We start from the raw sequence: 16,849 nt of genomic DNA, 5'->3' as shown, positions 1-16,849 counted from the left end.
TCCGTATGCATCTGCAGTTGGTTCTTTGATGTATGCCATGGTTGCCACTCGTCCGGATATTGCTTTTGCGGTGGGAGTCATCAGCAGGTATATGGCAAATCCAGGCAAGAGGCACTGGGAAGCAGTGAAAGGTGTCTTGAGGTATCTCAAGGGTACCAAAGACTTGTGCATATGCTATGGTAGGCAGAATGCATTGGTGCATGGTTTTACAGACTCAGACTATGCAGGGAATGCAGATAACCGGAAATCTACTACCGGTTATATTTTCACTTTTGCAGGAGGTGCTATATCATGGGTATCTCGGTTGCAGAAATGCGTTGCACTGTCAACTACTGAAGCTGAATATGTTGCAGCCACTGAGGCTTGCAAGGAAGCAATATGGCTTACTCGACTGGTGGGAGATTTGGGCATTACAGGAGATATGCCAGTTTTGCATTGTGATAGTCAGAGTGCTATCATGTTGGCAAAGAATCCGGTCTTTCATCAAAAGACCAAGCACATAGATGTGAAATATCATTTCATCAGGGAGGTACTGGAAGACAAGCGACTTGAGCTTGTGAAAGTGCATACTGATGATAATCTTGCAGATTTGCTCACTAAGAGCTTGCCTACAGAGCGGTTTGCACATTGCCGCCACATCATGGGATTAGGATAAGACCATTCTTATTTTATGGTCTTGTATACAGTAACTGTATATTGCTGTAATTTTTATTCTTTTCTCCCCTTTAGGCACATTGGCCTTTAGGTGGGAGGTTGTTGGGGTAAAGGCACATTGCCACCCCTTTATTAAAGATAGGACACCTATGACTGTCTTAAGACAGTCATAGGGTAAAACCTAATCCTAATAAAACTAATGAGTTTGTGGTGTGGCTCATCACTTCACACCCGCACATTTGACTCTCTCACTCTCTTCCCCTTTGCTCTTCTCCCTGTTTCCTCCCCTCTCAGACCAGCAGCCAATCCATATGTAGAAAGAGCCTGCATAATCATGGACAGATCACTCCGAGTATTTTTTGGGGTAAAGAATGAATCATGAGCATATGCTTGAGCGATCATGCTGTGATTGCGATCAATCTCCAAACCATGCAATTGGTCAGTGTCCAAAAGGTGGTCCACATATTGAAGCATTGGATGAGTGGCTAAGGCAAAAAGTAAAGCAGTTAGGGGACATCCTTGCCTAACAGAACAGCCAAGAGTCCAGGATGTAGAAATATCCCCTAAAAGTATGCAGGCAGCTTTACTATCTTGATATAGCCAAGTGATAACTTGCTCTATTTTTGTGCCAAATCCCAATGCCTGCATAGTTGATGAAATAAAATCCCACTTAAGAGTATCAAAGGCTTTGGCAATATCAACTTGCAATAATAAAACATCTTGCTGCGTGTATTTGGCACATTCAATTCCAACATAGGCATTAGCAATGTTATCTGTGATATGCCTATGCGGAACAAAGCCATATTGGGCAGGATGCAACCCATCATGTAAAAACCCCTTTAGCCGATCGACAATCATTTTTGTAGTAACTTTGTAAATGAATGGCATAAGGGTGATAGGTCTCCAGTCTGCCAAAGATTCACAGATTTGTTTTTTTGGAAGGAGTTTAACAATACCTCTCTTCCATGTGTCTGGCATTTTCTGATTTTGCCATGCAACATTCACCATATGCAGCAATGTATGCTTTAAAGGACGCCAATATTCTAGAAAAAACTCAACGTAAGACCATCCCATCCTGGAGATTTCCATCTGCCCCAAGATTTGATTGCATCTGACAGTTCCCTCTCAGTAAAAGGTTCCTCCAATTCCAAAGCTTGAGTAGTGGAAATAATAGGAGAAACATGCTGCAACAGTAAATTTCGTGTAACCAAAGTTTGCTGTGAGGGAGGACCTGCAGAACCAAATTTCTGAGAGAAATGATGTACACAAACAGAAGCAAGTAGTGACCGCGAGGTGGTCCATGATCCAACAGGCATAAGCACCTTGCAAATTTCTGTTTTTAATCTCCTCTGATGCAAGCTTTTGAAAAATTCTTTGGAAGAGCAGCCTTTATCTATATAGGCTCTTTGTTGGTCTCTAGTCTCCCATTTAGCCAGTTTTCTGTGATCATTGAGTTGAAGACAATGTCTGGCGTGGCACAGTGTCGTTTGCTCATGCAGGGACAACGAACGAAGATGGCTGAGTTCAGTGAGATCCTGACAAGTAAGTTTGGCTTGAGCAATAGTTTCCCTCATAGTCTTCATGTAAGACTTGCTATAACCTCTTATCACAACTTGCATTATGGAAACAAAAGAATCCAAGGCATCATCAATATGAATATGGCTGCGAGAAGACAGAGAATGAGATGCTTCAGTAACCATGGCCTTGAAAGCAGCATGTTGCAAGTAGCTATTGTTCACGATCAGATGTCGCCTTTGTGGCAATCTATCATTTGGCATATCATGAAAGGATAACCGCAACCATAGAGGTGCATGATCGGAATGCACAAAGGTATAGTCAATCCACATTTTGCATGTAAAATCCCCATTTTGTTGCGGAGGTACACTATACCATCGATCCAGACGTGCCTGATAAGAAGAAAGAGCATTATGTTGGAATGTGTATCCAGATGACAAAGACTGCAATTCCTTCCAAAGGTCCACAAAATCCAGATGCATCAGTAATTTAGACCATGCATGCCTTTGAGGGGTTAACATATGAGTATGTCTGGAGGTATTGTCACCCTGTTGAGGAGCATTATTGAAATCCCCACATATAAAGGCATGATATCTCCATGGATATTGTTGCATGGCGTCCCAAATTTCAGTTCTTTCTCTAGAGGATTGAGGTTCATAAACAGAGGCAAATTCAAACACCTCTCCTCGAATAATGCATTGAAGAACAAGCCATATGCCTTTATTGTCATTTAAAGCAATAATTGGTTGAAGCTCATGTTTGATTAAAATGACCACCCCTGAGAAAGAGTGCTCTCCAGCATAGAAAATGTCATAGCCACAGTAGTGTCCTGACTTTCCTGCATGGACATGTTGGTTATGTTCTTGTAATGCCACTATGTCAGGCTGAAATCTATGGATGTACAGCCACACTGTTTTCCATTTCCTACCGTCACACATCCCCTGGACATTGAGTGTAAAACATTTGACATGAGTTCTCATATTTATAGATATTTATAGTAATATAACAACTATGTACAACAGTAAATTTCATGATGTCAACCCTGCATTTCTATCATAGGGTCAATGCTTCTCCCCTGATAAGAAATATCCACCTGAGGAGTAGACAACAAAGCAGCAACCTCTTCTTCAGGGAAGAGTGTTTTGCTAGCTGTCACTGCAGCCCATGTGATCCCAATTCTTGTATTGACCTCTGGGGTGTTTTCACTAGAAGACGCACCATTCCAAGTATGAGGGGGTGAAAGTCTTCTAGCAGAAATAACTTTTCTTGGACTTTGCCATCCATCGGTTGGAGGTTTCTGTCCTTTTGTCGAGGGTTGAATAGCAGGAGGTGAATGTGAAGAAACCTTCCCATTTGAAACCACTGGAGCTTTGCCTTTATTCTGAATTCCAGAAAACTGTCTACTACCTTTGTTTTTATTTGCAATAGAAGTAGGAGCATCTTTAATGGGCATTTGAATTAGTAAAGCAGCAAGAGGCATTTTATGCTGATTCATTGGACACTGTGAAGCCATTTGTCCAAATTTTTTGCAGTTAAAACAAGCCCTTGCAAATAGTCCCCATTTCAGTTTGTAAAAAGCTCTTCCCATGTCCACATTATTCACCGTGACTGAATAAGAGTCTGGTGTGGGATTATCAGTATCCCAAAGAATGCAAAATCGATTTGAATTGCCATTAGGCCGTGGTGGGCAGACCACTTTGCCTAAAGAAGCTGCAATTTTAGGCAAGAGTGAGGCCATGCATTGTGGGAAGTCTACAACTTCAACCCAGACCGGGCATCTGTGTCGGATTAAAGCCTGATAATCCCTTGTGGGAGGCCATGGCAATACATGCACCATTTGCTGCCCAAAAAAAAGAGGCGAATGTTCCAAAAGCGTTATGTTCCAAAAGTGTTTGTCTGTGTATCTCATCCACCATAATAATCTCAAAAAAAACCCTGGCTGCATGGTGCACTTTGCGAACAAACGAGCCAGCGAGTGTACGAGTCAACCAGTTGCCTATCTCTGTAGCAGGTGGCATCCGGCCTGGAAAAAATAAAATGACCGCATTTTTAGCATATTCTCTGACTGGATCCAAAATTTCATCTACTTCCACCATGAGGCCAACTGATGGAACCGAGTCTTTCCACTCTTTCCTTGTGTCTGCAAATCCTTCATGCAGGACATCATAGACCAGTTGGGCCTCAAGAGTATCATGTACCGGGTCATGCTGACCCTCAGCCTGCTTTTGCTTCTTGCATTGAACCGAACGTTCCTTTTGAAATGTCTTTTCATAGGAATATTCAGCTGTAGCTTTGTAAAAAGTGGAACTCAAAAAAGAAGTACCTGTAAAGTGGTAGTGGAGGAAAAAAACCAGTCCCAAAAAAAGCCCACAGGAAGCCCACAGAGAAGAGGAAAAGAGTATATTTGTAAGGAGAAAGAAGGGAAAGAGGGATGTAGAGGTCTAGATAGGATAGAAAACAGTTTTGTAGAGGAAGAAGAGAGAAAAAACCAGTAAAAAACCCCAGATGAACTATATTTCAGAGGAAAATGGAAGATTTTGGCGATGGGAAAGGTGCAGCAGATCCAGAGACTGAAGAGGAGAGAAATGGGAGTGAAGGCCTTCAAGATCAGTCTGTAGCTGTAGTCCGGAGGCAGAACCCTGCGCGGAAAACCAACCAGGAACCAGATGTGATGTGGAAGCAGCAGACTGCAACAGGCCAAATGGTCCGTACAGACCGTACAGCTGTACGGAAGCTGTACGGAGGCTGACGGGCTGTATGGTGGCTTGTGACTGCTCCAAAAGATCGAGTTCAGGGCGTTGATGCAGCGCAACAGGGTGCTGATGCTCACGGGCTGGTTGCGGGATGCTTTAGAGCTGATCTGGAAAGCTTCTCCACTCTCTCTTCTCTCTCACACTCCCAAGACACTACCATGGATGCTACACACCACACCCACACACACACACACTTTTTTTTTTATAGTAAATCCAGTGCTATATATTTATAATATCAAAACTTTACAAGAGGGAAAATCTCCAAAATGGAGAATATTCCACAGATCAGAAGCATAAAAAGAAAAGCTCAATGCAAGATGCATGTATATCACCCTCAAGGCAGGCATCATATAAAGATTGCCGCAATGAGGCTCTAAAGGATTCATATGACTTTTGAAACTGACGGCCCAAATATGCCAAATTATGTTCTTCCCAAATTGTCCAAAGAGCCCAATATCTCACCCATGAGAAAAAGAGTGAGTATTGAGATAAAGACGTCTTAAATCTGCCAAATAACCAAAAAAGTTTCCCAAATATGTGACTCGGGAAACGGAGGCTAAGATGATCTGAAATTTTCCCCAGGAGGTTCCGAGTAGACTGACATTGCCAAAGTAGATGAAGGACAGTCTCTGAAGGAGCATGACACCGTAGGCAAGTGGGTGAAGCAATGTGACGTTTAGCAAGTGTGATTCCCACTGACAATGTGCCAGTCAAACATCTCCAAAGAAAGAGTCTTTGTTTCAAAGGCATTTTACACCTCCATATTAGTCGGAGATTCTTCCGCCACCATGAAAGAGGCCGCCTGATATGCCACAGAGTATTAGCATATTGATGAATCCAAGGGGCAGGTTGAAGAAGCTTGTAGACTTTGATGGAGGTCAAAACAGACAGAGGAATGGGACGAGAGCATGTAGCGGAGGGGTACAATTTCCAATCCATAAGCCTGTCTATGTCAGCCACAGGGGGAATAGGAAGGAAAGGATGCAAGAGATCAGCAATTCTCTTCCATATCAACCTGTGGTGCATTCCCAATGCATAAATGGCAGAGGCCTGAGGAAAAGATAAAATATGGCCATTATCATCTACCACGTCATTGATGTATCTGATTCCCAATTTCATGAGTGTCAAAAATGGCACTCCAATGAATACTTTCTTTCCGCATTGAGTTTGTCCCCGAAAGATTATCAGGAGTCCATTTGACCTTAGAAAGCACTTGTTTCCAGTCCAGTATCAGAGCAGTAGAGAAAGGGCATCTAGGAATCTTCCCTACAAATCTCCCAATGACAACCTCCCAATGATCAGTAGTCCAATGGCCATAAGCATTTGTCCTCATGTTGACACATATGGATGCTATCATACAAGTCCATGGCTGTTTTTGGCAGAAAAAGGTATTGAGCATAGTCGCCTTCCTTGCAAGTACATGATATCTGATATTTAGAACATTAAGTCCTCCATGCATCTTAGGGGAGCACACCATTTCCATCTTCAGTAGTCTCAATGCTTTCACAGCAGTTTTTGTCTTCCATAACAGCTCCATCGCTTGAGACATAAAAGCTGAGATATCTCTAGAGGACCAATGTAGTAAAGGCAAGAAGAACTGAACGTAAGACATTACAATAGACTGGACTATTCTGAGCCTAACATGAAGTGGCCAAGTAGAAGTTTTCCAATAGTCCAATTTATTTTGAAGTCGTTGGAAGATCCATTTTAGCTGCTGCTTCCTGGTGATATGCCATCCTATAGGATATCCCAAATGCCTGACAATCTCTTTGGAATGCACTATCTGACCAGGCCAGAGAATAGAATGCCAGTCACATTGTTTCAGTGGAAGCAATTTGGATTTGTCAAAATTGATATGCAATCCCGCTGCTAATCCATACAATGATAATGTGGCCATAAGCATGTGGACTTCCCGAGGAGAGTTCTGTGGCATAAAAAAGGAATCATCAGCATATGCTTGCGCCAAGAAGGATGCAGCCCCAGGGATTTTAAGACCAGTCATCTGTCCTGTGCTTGTAAGGTGATCAAGATACATCAGGAGGGGATGAGTCGCAATGGCATAGAAAAGAGCACTAAGGGGGCAGCCCTGTCTGACTGATCTACCCAATGTCCATGACCGGGATAGATGGCTTCCGAGAATGCACTGAGAAGTAGAGTCAGAATAAAGCCAATAAATTGCATTTGCTATCTTGGGACCAAATCCCAGCTTTGTCATGGTTTGAGAGAGAAAATCCCATTGTACAGTATCAAATGCCTTAGAGATATCTACCTGCAATATGAGCACATCTTGATTCGAGTACTTAGCATATTCAATTGCAGTCAATGCATTGGAGATATTGTCATGAATTTGTCTTCGCGGCACAAATCCATACTGATGAGGATGAAGGCCCGCATTCAGAGTGCCTTGAAGCCTATATACAATCATTTTGGCAATGAGTTTGTAAACTACAGGCATCAAAGTAATAGGCCTCCAATCTGACATATGATCACAAATATTTTTTTTTGGCACAAGTTTGATGATGCCATGCTTCCAGAAGTGCGGCAATTGATTTTGTTGCCAGGCAACATTGATCATTTGTAAGAGAACATCTTTCAAATCATCCCAAAAAGAAATATAAAATTCCACCGTAAGACCGTCCCAGCCAGGGGACTTGTATTTGCCGAGATGGGACAAAGCATTTTCAAGTTCCGTGTCAGTAAAAGGTCTGTCAAGTAATAGAGCATCATCCATTTTCACTATCCCAGAAACATATTGAAGAATTTCAGTCCTTGCATCAGTCATTTGATTTGATGGGGATCCAGGGGTAGAGAACAGTGTCTGGAAGTAATTCTGGCATTCATCTTGGAGATCAGAGTAAGAGTGCGTCCAAGATCCATCTAGTTTCCTGACCCTTAGACATGAGTTTTTCTTTCGAGTGGCATGCAGGCCCTTGAAGAAGGCTTTTGATGAGCAGCCCTTATCCATGAGGGGTTTCATTCTTGCTCTAATCTGCCATTTGTGCAATTTTCGCTGATCATTGTCAATCAGTTTAATCCGGGCTTGTGAGAGGGAATCATTTTCTGATTCAGAAAGAGGCCTTAAATGTGAAAATTCAGTCAGCTGTTGTACTGTCCTTTTTGCCCATTTGACCTCATTCCTCCATGTAGCCATGTGCCATTTTCCATAGTCCCTAATAACATTCTGTATACGAGAGACAAAGCTGTCCCAGGCATAATTCATGTCCTCTTGAGCATGCAAAAGCAAGGGATGAATTGCAACTCTGATCATTTGCTGGAAATATTGATGTCGAAAATAAGCCTGATTAACATGCAGTAATTTGCTGGAGAGAGTCGGCAAATCATCCAGTGGCATACCAAATTGCAGATTTAACCATAATGGGGCATGATCTGACAATCCCAATGAGAAATCAATGAGGAGATGAAGGCTGAAATCTGCATATTGTTGTGGAAAGAACAGATACCATCTGTCAAGCCTTGCCCAGTATGTGGTAAATGCATTATGATGGAAAGTATATCCGGGCACTGACCCTTGTAGAAGAAGCCATAAATCTTCAGCCTGCACGGAGAGAAGCATGCTATCCCATTTCTGTCTTTCCGATGAAAGCATATGAGATCGTGAAGTGGTATTATCTCTCAGCAGAGGAGAATTGTTAAAATCTCCACAGATAAATGCATTAGATCTCCATGGATATTTGCTTAAAGATTCCCATAGAGAGGCCCTCATGGCAGAAGTCTGGGAGGCATAGACTGATGCAAGCTCAATAATGTCTCCATTGACATTACATTGTATGACTCCATCGGCCATTGCTGTCATTGAATGCTAGCTGAGGGTCCAGCTCATGTCTGGCCATTATGCATACCCCTGAGTAGGTTGTGGTACCGGCATAATATATATCATAGCCACCAAAGTGATCATGATGACCAGCCTTAGAGTGTTGATTATGCTCTTGCAAACAAACAATATCTGGCTGCATTTTATGTACATAATTCCAGAAAAGCCTCCACTTTGAGACATTGCAGAGGCTCTGTACATTGTATGTAAAACATTTGAGTGTTTGAAGCATGAAAGAGATATATACAATAAAGTATAAGTATGAAACAAGATCTTCAAAGAGGCAATGCCTCTGCCTGCATGGGTTGCAGGCTTTCATGATCCATGAAAGATATGGCATTTTCCCCTTCTTCAGAATCACATATGGGGATACCCTTCTTCAAAACCCCCACCCAATTTTGAAGGACAGGAGCTGAAGTAGAAGCCTGTCCTGGTAAGGGAGAAGAAGCATCCCATTGCCGAGATTGAAAGGGGCATGGCTTCAATACAATCACCTTCTTTGGTTGTTGAAAACCATCCCGATCTGTCCCCACAGATTCCTTCATCTTCTCCTTTTCTTTTTCTTTCCCTTTTCCAACAAGTGATTGCACCTGATTAACCGGTTTAGCATTCTTTGCTCCATTTCGGGTGGCTGGCTTGACTTGCAAATTCTCATTCTTTTCCCTTGTCTGAGGTGGCAAGGCATTAGGAGGGGGTTGATGCAGAACTATTGGGCATTCAGAGGCTAGATGCCCAAACTTATGGCAGGCAAAGCAAGCGCCTGCAAATACAAAAAAACTTTTTCCCCAATTGCACACCTTCAACTTCCACTGCAATGGAAGGAGGGGTGGGTATGTCAGTGTCCCAGAGGATGCAGAATCTGTTACGATTTCCCATGGGGCGTGGAGGGCAAATGACCTGTCCCAAAGAAGCAGCCAGACCAGGCAATTCTTCATGCATATAGTCCGGGAAGTTAACAACCTCCACCCATACAGGACAATGATGGCGTATAAGACTTTGATAATCCTTATTGGGGGACCAAGGCATGGCATGTACCATCTGCTTCCCATAAAAGAGGGGAGAAAGCTCAAGGAGCTTTTGCTTGCACAAAGCATCAGATAAATGCACCTCATAAAAGCCTCTGGAGGCAAAATATACACCCTCTACAAAGCATCCTCCAAGAATAGACTTGATCCATTGCGCAACATCACTGGCAGCTGGAATTCTTCCTGGAAAGAAAATAATGACCGCAGTTTGAGATAGCTTCCTGAGAGGATTCACAAGGGAGGGCAATTTCAATTTGTAAGTGACCTCAGGAACTGGTTTGCCCCATTCTTGTCGTGACTGCTGAAAGTCATCCTTGAGTGTATCAAACACATATTGAGCTTCCAAAGTGAGCTCATCATCCTGAGATGCAGGCAGAGAAGGACGACGCTTTGCATCTGCAGGTCTATCTTTTCTAGCATATGTACAGACATCAGAACATGGTTGAGGGATGGCAAAGCAAACAAGAAATGGAGAAAAGACAAAGCACCAGGAGAAGGTGCAGAAAAGTACGGGGAGGCTGTACGGAAGGCCTATGCACGTAGGCTGTACAAAAAACTGTACGGAGAACACTGAACGGAGAAACCCCACGAAGAGCAACGTACGGAAAGAAACTGTACGGGAAAGTTGTACGGGATTCTGTATGGAGGATCGTACAACTGCGATAAGAAAGGCTGACAAAGATGTACAAGATTGTACGAAAGGAGGCGGGGAGGTACAGAAAAGCTGGAAACCCTCACACACACACACACACACACACACACACACACACACACACACACACACACACACACACACACACACACGCTCTCTTCACACACACACACACACACCTTTTTTTTTTTGGGTGAAACCAGTAACTATATTATTAACATGAAATCAATGTACATGACATTAGACTCCAAAAGAGAGCCTAATGGAAGAACTGAAAAACAGTTAGAAAACACTTCAAGGCTAGTAGCATCCAAGTCCCTCGCAGCATAACTATCATATAAAGATTGCTTGAGGGACATTCTGAAGAAAGGATATGCCTAAGGAAACTGTTGTCCCATCCTAAAATGCAATCTCTGTGTCGAAATAGTCCATAGTACCCAAAAACGAGCCCAGTGAAAGAAAAGGAGGAATGGAGACATCTGAGATGAGAAGCATCCAAACATCCAGAAGAGTTTCCCGAATCTGATAGAGGGAAACCAAAGCCGCAGCAAATGAGAGACATGAGTGATCAATATCCGAGAGTGCGGGCAAGACCATAACGAATGGGGAACTGTCTCACGGTGATGAGAGCAATGGGGGCAGGAAGAGGAAGCAATTTAGCTTTCCAAAATTTCTTGAGTTGTGATTGCTACCAAGATAAAGGCCTATCCAAATTCCAAAGAGTGTTGGCATGCTTATCAATCCATGGCGGTGGAAGAAGAAATGTGTATACCATCTAGGAGGCCAGATTATGCATTGAAAGTGAACAGGTAGCGGGAGATAAGGAAATCTGATTCCAGTCCAGATACAAACAGTGGAGGAACATGAACAAATGGCTGCAACATAGTTGTAAGTATTCTCCAAATGAGCCTATGATGCAGACCCAAGGGGAATGTCCTGCAAGCTTGTGGAAATGAAAGCACATAACCATGTTGATCCACAACATCTTGGACAAATCTTATGTCCAATTTCATAAGATTATATGCTTTAATAGGTGTCTGTAAAGCAAGAGGTGATTCAAACACCTTGCTCCAATGGATGCTTTCCAAGCGAAGAGAATTACCATGATGGGAAGAAGCACCTGACCATTTAGCATAAGAGAGAATTCTCTTTCAATCATGAGTAAAAGCAGTAGAAACAGGACAACCAGGAATTTTCCCCTGAAATGTGGTCATGACTGCTTCCCAGTGATCTGTAATCCAATGCCCATATGCATGGGACGCCGTGTTTCCACACATAGCTGCTAACATAATAGCCCATGGCTGTTTTTACTGAAAAAAATCAGCAATCATAGTGCTCTTTCTTGCCAACATATGAAACTGAAGATTGAGAATATTTAGTCCCCCATGAGTCTTAGGAGAACAAACAGACTGCATGGGAAGTAGTCGCAAAGCCTTTTTGTGAGATTTGCTTTTCCAAAATATCTCCATAGCCTGGGACATTTAGGAAACCAAATGCTTAAAAGACCAAGGAAGAAGAGGCAAATAAAATTGCACATATGCCATAATGATAGACTGTACTATTCGAAGTCGAACATGTAGAGGCCAAGTGGACAAATGCCAGTATTCCAGCTTCTTGTTAATCTTTTGAAGCACCCATTTGAGCTGTTGTTGAGGGGTAATATTCCAGCCAATGGGATACCCTAAATGCCTCACAATAGTATGGGAAGAAACAATGTGGCCTGGCCAGAGAAGTGCATGCTAATCAGCTTCTTTCAAACTCTCTGTCTCTCTCTCTCTCTCTGTCTCTCTCTCTCTCTCTCTCTCTCTCTCTCACACACACACACACACACACACACACACACACACACACACACACACACACACACACACATGCACGCACGCACGCACGCACGCACGCGCGCGCGCGGAGTGTGAGCTCCTAGGCTATTCTATAAGTCTTCTGCAGTGCGCACCCTCTGTTGGTCGATTGGTCGATTTCTAACACACTCCTATGGATTGATGAGAGAGTCAGGTAAGTGTCTCTTTTATTCTCCGAGACTCATGTGTCAACGCGTTGGGAGATCTGTCTTGTCTCTTTGGGCCTTGAGTGCATCGTCTGCCCGAGGACTAATGGTCCATGCTATCTGATTGAACACATCAGTAATCACCCCTTTGGATGGACTTTGACTGGGCCTTACGGTCTACTCTTTGTATGTTGAGGAGCTTATCTCCATGCCGTATGCCCCATGAAGAAAGGTTGCTACGTGTCTTTTATACGGATGGGTCAGGGGGCTAGAAAAAGAAAGAAAGATGTATTGGCGTCCGCGGGAGTCTTTGTGAGCCTATGGGACAAGGTACAAAGTACACCGAAAAGGAAAATCTCAAACAAGCCTCAATGGGCTGGAGCAAAGGATGTGGTAGGGCCCTTGCTGAGTGCTAAAGTGATCTACGGAGCTCAATAGCTCGATAAAATCAGATATAAATATAAGAATATAAATCAGAGTCAAAGACTAGCTGAGGTAGGTCGAGAGGTGGGACTCTGAAGCCGAAGCCTAGCACCATGGTGGCTTGTCTGTGGGCGACAAAAATGTCTCGGATTTGCGCCTGTTGGGTTATCTTATGTTGTGGTGGCGGGGAAGGCCGTAGTCTCCTCGATCTCTAAACCCGATGGGCTATGTTCAAATTGACCCCTCATCTCGGGTGGTCTCCTCTGAGGAAAGCTGTGATAGGTCAGACCTCAATGGAGTGTGTTCTAGTTGCTCTGCGTACTGCAGGTGGTCTTTGCGTCCCTCTCTTAGTGATCGAGGCTGCCCACATGTTAGCTATCTCCTCCACCTCTATCTCGATGTGTCATGGAGCTGACTCAAATGCATAAAAGTCTATGACATGTGGTTGTGTTGTGTTAGCCTTTGTATCATGTGGTTTGGTTGCTGCTCTCTAATCTGTCGTAGTAGAGTCTGCCTATGTGAACGCATCTCAAGTAGGTATAGGCCAATGCAGACCTAGTCATGGAAGTGGATCAGTCGGTGAGAGTGGGCCGAAGCCGCTCCTCCTGCAAGAGGCAATGGTATCGTCAGCTGATGGAATGAAACTCACATTTGGCCAATGATGATCCTTAGTGTGTTTGAGACTCCTTTGTCCTCAAGATACCAGGGTCTGATGATGAGTCCTTCCTCCGAGAGTCTTAAGAAGTGGTAGCGGTAGAAGTGGGTCTTGGTAGGCAGCTCGTGATCTCCCCCCCAAGTTCGAGATATATGGAGCTGGAGGAGGTTTAATTGCATGATATGGTTATTCTCATCTCGCGGGATTAATTCAGGGGGTGCATCCATACTGTACAGAAAGGGAGGGAGCTCGATTTGAATCTCATGTCTGGCAAACCATCTGGATATATGTGCATACCATGATGAGATGAAACACACATTTGTCCAATGGCGATTGTCAGTGCATGGTCTGATGATGAATCTCTCCCGTGATACTCTTAGGAAGTGGTTCAATTGAACTAGGACTTGGTGGGGAGCTCTTGGTCCCCCCTCTTCTCCCCCAAGTTCGAGATGTATGGAGCTGAAGGAGATCTAGCCACATATGATACGCTTAACCTCGTCTTGCGGGATCGACTCAAGGGGTGTGTCCATGCTATACTGAAAAGGGGGGAGCTTGTCTACCTGAATACCGTGCCTAGCAAACCATGTGGATATCCGTGCATACCTTAGAGAGATCTGAATAGACAATAGTGCCGGCCTTAGATCTCATAGAAAATTTGAAAGCGAAGTGCCTTTGACATAAAGTTCAAATGCGGCCCTTGCAGGGGATGCCCTCAGCCTGTTTAATTTCAATGCGTCAACGGTGAGAAGAAACACGGGATTGCCCGATGGAGACCCTTAAAGGATGGGGAGGTGGATCTAACTGTAGCTAGGTGGGTTGATGACACCCTTCTTAGAGATCTGTTGAAAATGCTTTTTGAAAAAATTGAGCTTCATGGGAAGCTCACTCGGTGCTAAGTAGGTCCTGCTCATATGTATGAGATCCTCTCGATTCTTGAATGACCTGGTTTAGATCATGTTAATTGAGTAAAGTCAAGGGGTCCTCAATGAAAAGGTGGCAATCTATCCATGTGAAGCCCAAGACTCGGGAAACCATTTGCATGTCTGAGCATACCGACATCTTTGATCTCCCTCCATTGCTAGTGTCATGGATGCAGGTTTGGCTAGCCATGGTAACCTGCGAGTCGGGAACAAGGCTCTCCTGTGAGTGGGTGCCTGTGCTAGAAAGACTGTCTTGTGTGAATCTGTCGGGTTTTTGGAGGGCTAGTAGTCAGTGTCTGTCCGGCGTCGTGCTAGGGTGGATATCGGCTCAATACCGATCTTCCGTGCCCACTTCATCATGAAGAATGCTTCCACCCCGAACAACTTCGCGCACGTCCATCATGAGCATAATCTGATTACCCAAAATAGCATCAAACACCAGCGTGGACCACTTCTTCGACCCTGTGGAGACAAATGGAAATCTCCAAACGGGGTGTGTCTGAGATCTCGTTGCACTGATCAAACCCCCCTTTCGGGGCTGAAGGACCATGAGCATGATTCCAATGGTAGAGGGTATGAATCCGGAATCTCCAGATAGCTCCAGGGTCCTAACCTCCAGAAGTCCCGTGGTAAGGAACGCCCAGGGTGGAGGTTAGGAGTTGCTGGACGGGAGGATGAGCCTCTTTTCTCAGGATCCCTCTCTGAGCGGACCTGCTGCTGCGATGAGGAAGCAGAAGGGGGCGTCGTCGTTCCCTTGCTTGAGGGCAGGGGCGTCGAAGCGGAAGAACCTGCTACTGAAGTGGAGAGGGAGGTGGTAGGAGAGGGAGAGGTAGGGACGTGGGGGACAGAGGGTGGGGGGCGGGTGGTGAGAGTGACCATAGAAGGGGGGGTAGGGGGTGGGGGGAACCGTGGACGGGGAGGGGGAAGTGAAGAGGAGGAGGGGAAGGGGTCTGGGGAGGGGGGGGAGGGGGAAGCGGAGGGGGAGGGGGAGGAAGAGGGAAAAGGGTGACCTCAAGCCCTCCTGCTGATCAGGCTTGCCAGGGCTCTAGATCCAGGCCCTCTTTGGGCTAGCATCTGCGGCTTCCGCCATCGCCGTATTTGGAGCTCCTGGGGCTCTTTGATGCCTGGATGTGGTCAATGTCAAGCTCGCATGGATCCACTCTCACACCTGTCTCCGTGTAGACGTGAGGCCCACAATTCTGTCCACAAGCGCCTTGTCTTGGAGGGACTGAACTGCTTGCTGTACCTGCTGCTTTTCAGCTGGGGAAAGAAGAACCTTAACGGCTGTGGGAGTCGAGGGTGCTGCCATAGAGCCCCTCTGGCCAGACCAAAGGTCACCACCAAGATTTTCTTTCACCGTAACAAACACGAGTGCTCCCGTTGCAGGGAGGCACATGAGAAAAGGAAAATAAAGGACGGCGAGGCAAGGTGAGGCGGAGAGGTGGAGGAGAGAGAAGGAGAGGGCGGCAAGGAAAGTAGAGGGGAGGAGAGGAAGGAGGTAGCAAGGGGGAGGATAAGGAGGAAGGAATGAAGAAGAGGAAGGAGGGCGGGAGAGGCGGGAGAAGAGGAGAAGAAGAAGGGGGGGGAGGTGGAATGGCGAGGGGGGCGCGCTGGCAGGAGGGCAAAAGGGCGGGAGGAGGTGCGAGGTGGCAAGGAGGGGATTGGGAGGCAAGGAGGCGGAAGGAGGGGTGGAGTGGGGGCGTAGGAGCAGCAAGGGGAGGCGGAGCAGGAGAAGGCAAGGCAGGGTGCGGAGGTGGAGCGGGGAAGGCAAGGCATAGCGGAGAGGGAGGAGGGGCGAGGCAGAGCAAGGGCGAGGGCGAGGAGGAAGGGTGGTGAGGAGGAGGGGGCAGTGGGCGGAGCAAACAGGAGCCGCAGGCAGCCTACAAGCCGCTGCGGGTAGAGGGGGGGAGCTATTTGAGCAGCTCCTCCATCGACAGTTACAAGCTTAGAATGGAGTTTCAATATTTTAGGAAGGTTTCCTTAAGCAATACATTATTTAGTATTAGTTTGACTCAGATGATCATTCAAAGCATTAACAAATTATCAAGGCCTGCCCAATTTAAGACTAGGTCATGCAGTTTAGCATAGGACCTGATTGAAAGCATTGAATTGTAACAAAATCTCGTAAAAATGCCCATATATTATAAGTTCCTTTAGCACATAATATATATGTCTACTCACTCTGGCAATTGTTGTGGTGATCTTAGTCAGAGTAGGAGTATGGTTCTGAATTTCATCAAATTACATGCAACATGGACTGTTTAAACTTGCAAGATTTAGTCTAGACATTTGGTTTGTTTGTTGCCTATTGATTGCAAGCATGCCCTTATTTTATCAGTTTGTATAAAGAAGTATTCTTTGCTTTTTCTCACTTTTGTTCTACATGTGATATTCCTAGGCAACTATAAGGATTAT

The 16,849-nt window shown here is 45.0% G+C and overlaps 1 protein-coding gene across 1 annotated transcript in view; it reads left to right on the top strand.

Moving 5' to 3' along the window:
* LOC147901235 (mRNA export factor GLE1-like) overlaps window positions 1–16,849 on the top strand; it is a 124,901-nt gene that overhangs the window by 88,078 nt on the left and 19,974 nt on the right. The window lies entirely within an intron of this gene.

Source organism: Dipteris shenzhenensis, chromosome 6 (assembly GCF_047967505.1).
Source record: "Dipteris shenzhenensis isolate YYH24624 ecotype China chromosome 6, Dip_SZ_1.0, whole genome shotgun sequence".
NCBI classification, from domain to species: domain Eukaryota; kingdom Viridiplantae; phylum Streptophyta; class Polypodiopsida; order Gleicheniales; family Dipteridaceae; genus Dipteris; species Dipteris shenzhenensis.
This window is presented reverse-complemented; position numbering and strand designations above follow the sequence as displayed.